Genomic DNA, 5,049 nt, shown 5'->3' on the forward strand with positions numbered 1-5,049 from the left:
AGAGGTTCTTTTTAAAGCACTTCTTTTTGCATAAAAATATTTAATATCACTAAAGAAAAATGTTTTATTTAAAACATTTTTTTCTTTTTAGAAAAGAAATGGAAATTATTTCGAAATCTAATGATTAGAATAGCGGCAGATAATAAGGATCCGCACAAAAGAGTTGCATAGCTTAATAACATCATACTGACATGCATCATTAACCACTGAGATTGTAGAGCAGGTACTAGTATCGTGGATTGATGCATTTCAGTTAAAAGACCCGATGTGGCAAAGCCTTGCGTTAAAATAGTACTTGGCGTAGTTATTGTGCTTAAATCATTTTTAGAGTTCTGTATTTTAGGAATGGTATGAAGAATATACAGTGCCCATGAAAGGAAGATCAATGACTCATATAAATTACTTAATGGAAAATGTCCCGAGGAAGCCCAACGAGAAACTAAGAATCCTGTTATAGAGAAAAAAGTAACTATCATTCCTTTTTCTGACGAATCACGTAATCCTCCAAGTTCACGAACTAATAAGGTTATAAAATGAATCGTAATCACAATTGAAATCGTTGAGAAAGAGATATGAGTTAGTATATGTTCTAAAGTTGCAAATAGCATAAGGGGAAGGTCCCATTACAAAATTGTAAATTTCGAATTGATTTCTAATCTATTGTATTCTTTTTCAAGAATGCCGCCACTCGGATTCGAACCGAGATGCTTGAGCACTGCTTCCTAAGAGCAGCGTGTCTACCAATTTCACCATGGCGGCTAACTTCAAATAATAGGTAACTTAAAAGAATAATAGCTATTATCTTGGGAATCATCGATATTGGGAAAGTCCATAAAATTTAGGAACATTAGAGTTTTCATTAAAATAGACTTCGTTTGGTAGTATCGTTTCCATTTTTTTTACAATAAACTCTTGCTTTGCCCAATAGAAACACAAACACTGCTTGAAAGAGTTGGAATTTCTTTTTTCTAACTTGCAATTGTAGAACTAATTTTTTCTAATTAATTTCTCGTTTACATTTTGAAAATTCTTTCAATACAATGAAAAAAATCCAAAAGGGTTTCTATTTAATGATGAAATTAAAATGGATAAATGGAAAAGGCTTTTTGGATTTTTTAAAAATTTCTAGAATGAAAGTCTTTATGCTCTTATTAATAAGATTTATTAACCTTATGATTTTGGAGAAGATAGGTGGAAGTTGTAAGTCCTATTGTAAGAATACTCCACTTTTCATAATTTTCATAATAGAATCCTCATATTCCATTAAGAAAATTATGAAAAGTTCATTGATAGGAAAAGAATACTTAGCACACAGTATACCAAACAAAACTTTTTTTCTTGTATATATAAGATAAGAGGGGTTTTTTGTTCTAAGAATATTGTACCGAGTAATTCGACACATAAAAGTACATTCAAAGAAGAATCAAAATTATTAAATAATTGGAATTGTTTTTTGATAAGTCAATTCATATTATTCCAAAATCTTATTATTTGTTTGTAGCCCAGAAAAACCCTTTGGTTTTGGATGCTCATTACCGCTCGAAAATGATCTTCATTTTACTAAAGAATAAGATTGTACTATGGAAAAATAAGTGTTTTTCTTCCAAATATTTTTACGAATACGCTTTTTTGACATTGAAGTACGTTTTTTTGGAACTGCCATTCAAAAAGGAAATTACTTTTTTCTAGTTGTATGTGAAAGACATCTATTGCTGCAAATCAATCCTTCTTTCTTCTTTTTATTAGTATTTATACTTAGATACTGAAAGATACTTAAATTTGGAATTATTTTTTACTTCATTTTGTCTAATGCGGATAAGACAACAAGAATTTTTTAACATTTTTCTTTATATATTTTATACTTGTTTTTTAATAATATAGAAGATATAGAAAGGTTTCTCATTTAAATCTATTTATATCTATTTATATATCAAGTATACTCCATATATAGATATATGGTATGGAAGCCTATCCCCCAAATAAGATAAGACGGGGGGATAAAAAGAAGGGAAAATGAAAATAGTTAATTAAGTTCAGAATGGTATTCCATAAAGGAAAGGAATTCCAATCAAAACAAAAAATACTGAGTCTCTTAAACAAGACATTCTAAAACTTAGATAAACCTTGAAGTCAAATCAATGTTGAAGACAAACCAAATGCGAAGACTATGCAATTGTGTCACCAAATGGAACACTTCAATAATAATTTGGTGGTGGCGTTACCCACCGTATAGGAAGTATTAGACCCAGACACAGCGCACAATTATCGTGGCGCTCCGGAGTCAAATTCCGCGTTAATGTATTCACACTTAGAGTGTATGTCTTCATTGATTGAAGATATACGTTACTTGGTGTGTTGCACATCTAAGTCATCAACATGCATAAGCGTTAGGATGTGTGTCCAATTACAGGACATTCGAGGATTCTAAGATATTTAGCTCACACCGCAACTTGCAAAACCTTTTCTCATCCAAGGGCTTTGTGGAGATATCTGCCAATTGCTCTTCAGTGTTGACATGAATGATATCAATATCTTCCTTCATGACATGATCTTTGAGAAAGTGATGACGTATTTGAATGTGCTTTGTCCTCGAGTGCTGGACTGTGTTGTTGGCAATCTTGATGGCGCTTTCATTGTCGTAGTAGAGTGGCACTTGCTTCAGGTGGATGCCATAGTCCTTGAGAGTTTGCTTCATCCATAGAAGCTGAGCGCAGCAAGATCCACCAGCAATGTATTCAGACTCAGCAGTGGAGAGGGATACACAATTCTGCTTCTTCGAAGACCAACAGACAAGAGATCGTCCAAGAAAGTGACATGTGCCTGATATGGACTTGTGATCAACCTTGTCACCAGCATAATCAGCATCTAAGAATCCAACTAGATCAAACTCTGAGCCCTTTGGATACCATAATCCTAGTGTTGGGGTGTAAGCCAAATATCGAAGAATTTGCTTCACAGCTAGTGATGCGATTCCTTTGGTGCCGCTTGGAATCGGGCACACATGCAAACTCTAAGCATTATATCTGGCCTAGATGCACATAAATAGAGTAAAGAACCAATCATGGAGTGGTATACCTTTTGATCGAACTCTTTACCATTGTCGTCGGGACCCAATTGACCTTTGGTTGGCATTGGCGTCGTGTACCCTTTGCAGTCTTGCATTCCAAACTTTTTCAGGCAATCTTTGAGGTATTTCTCTTGTGATATGAAGATGTCGTTGCTCTGCTGACGGATCTGAAGACCGAGGAAGAATTTCAGCTCACCCATCATGGACATCTAATATTGCTCTTGCATCATATGTCAAAACTCATCCTTGTATCTCTTGTCAGTGCAGCCGAAGATAATGTCATCCACATAGATCTGGCACACAAACAGTTCACCATTGTATGTCTTCGTGAAGAGTGTGGGATCCAGGGAACCAGGTTTGAAGCCTTTGCTCTTCAGGAAGTCCTTGAGAGTGTCATACCAAGTACGAGGGGCTTCTTTTGAGGCCACACAGTGCCTTGTTGAGCTTGTATACCATGTCAGGATGCTTTGGGTCTTCAAAGCCAGGAGGTTGTGCAACATACACTTCTTCTTCAATTTTGCCGTTGAGGAAGGCACTCTTTACATCCATTTGGTACAGAAGAATGTTGTGATGGTTGGCATAGGCTAGCAGTATGTGAATGGCTTCAAGCCTAGCCACAGGAGCGAAGGTTTCATCAAAGTCAATCCCTTCAACTTGTGTGTAACCTTGAGCAACGAGACGAGCCTTGTTTCTGACGACTTGACCATGCTCATCTTGTTTGTTGCGATAGATCCATTTGGTGCCTATGATATTGTGCTTACGAGGATCAGGACGCTTAACCAATTCCCATACATTGTTCAGCTCGAACTGTTGAAGCTCTTCTTGCATAGCTTGAATCCATTCAAGTTCCATGAAGGCTTCAGCAACTTTCTTGGGTTCAGATATAGAGACAAATGCAAAGTGCCCACAGAAATTTGCTAGCTGTGTTGCTCTTGAACGAGTGAGTGGACCAGGTGCATTGATGCTATCGATTATCTTCTCAATCTGTACTTCATTTGCAACACGAGGATGAACTGTACGAAGATTTTGACCTTGCTGATCATTGTCTTCATCTTCAGCATTGACTTTAGGCTGAGCAGTGTCTTCTGGTTGACTAGGTGCAGAAATGATGATTTCTTTTTCAGCCTGTGCCTCTGAAGGTATGATTTCTCCAGTACCCATAAGCTTGATAGATTCACTTGGTGAGGCTTCATCTAGCACATTTGGCAGGTGCTCTCTTTGCGAGCCGTTAGTCTCATCGAACCGCGCATCCACAGTTTCAACCACTTTATAGTGAAAGAGGTTGAAGACTCTGTAGGAGTGCGAGTCCTTTTCGTATCCAAGCATAAAACCTTCATGTGCTTTCGATGCAAATTTTGAAGTGTGATGTGGATCCTTGATCCAACACCTAGCACCAAATACTCTGAAGTAACTGACGTTTGGCTTCTTACCAGTTAGGAGCTCATAGGATGTCTTCTTTAGAAGCTTGTGAAGATAAACACGGTTGATGACATGACAAGCAGTATCAATAGCTTCAAGCCAGAACTTTCTTGGAGTCTTGTACTCATCAAGCATCGTCCGTGCCATCTCAATGAGGGTTCTGTTCTTGCGCTCTATGATGCCATTCTGCTGAGGTGTGTATGGAGCATAGAACTCATGTGTGATGCCTAATGTATCAAGATAAGTGTCGAGGCCGGTGTTCTTGAATTTTGTGCCGTTGTCACTCCTGATGTGCTTGATCTTGATGCCATAGTTAGTAATGGCACGATTGGTGAATCGTGTGAAGACTCCTGCATTTCATTCTTGTAGAGGATTATGTGCGCCCATGTATATCTTGAGTAATCATCAACAATAATGAAGCCATAGAGGCAAGCAGTGGTAGTAAGGGTAGACTAGTGAGTAGGGCCAAATAAGTCCATGTGAAGCAGCTCGAAGGGATGAGACGTCGTCATGATTGTCTTTGAGGGATGCCTAGTCCTAGTCATCTTTCCAGCTTCGCAGGC

General features: G+C 37.6%; 1 non-coding gene across 1 annotated transcript; it reads right to left on the minus strand.

Annotated features, from left to right (window-relative positions):
• Positions 1 to 679: 679 nt before the first annotated feature.
• Positions 680 to 759, minus strand: TRNAL-UAG (transfer RNA leucine (anticodon UAG)). The gene has a single exon. It is a non-coding gene; the product is annotated as a tRNA-Leu (tRNA).
• Positions 760 to 5,049: the final 4,290 nt, after the last annotated feature.

This window comes from Aegilops tauschii, chromosome 3 (assembly GCF_002575655.3).
Source record: "Aegilops tauschii subsp. strangulata cultivar AL8/78 chromosome 3, Aet v6.0, whole genome shotgun sequence".
Classification (NCBI taxonomy): domain Eukaryota; kingdom Viridiplantae; phylum Streptophyta; class Magnoliopsida; order Poales; family Poaceae; genus Aegilops; species Aegilops tauschii.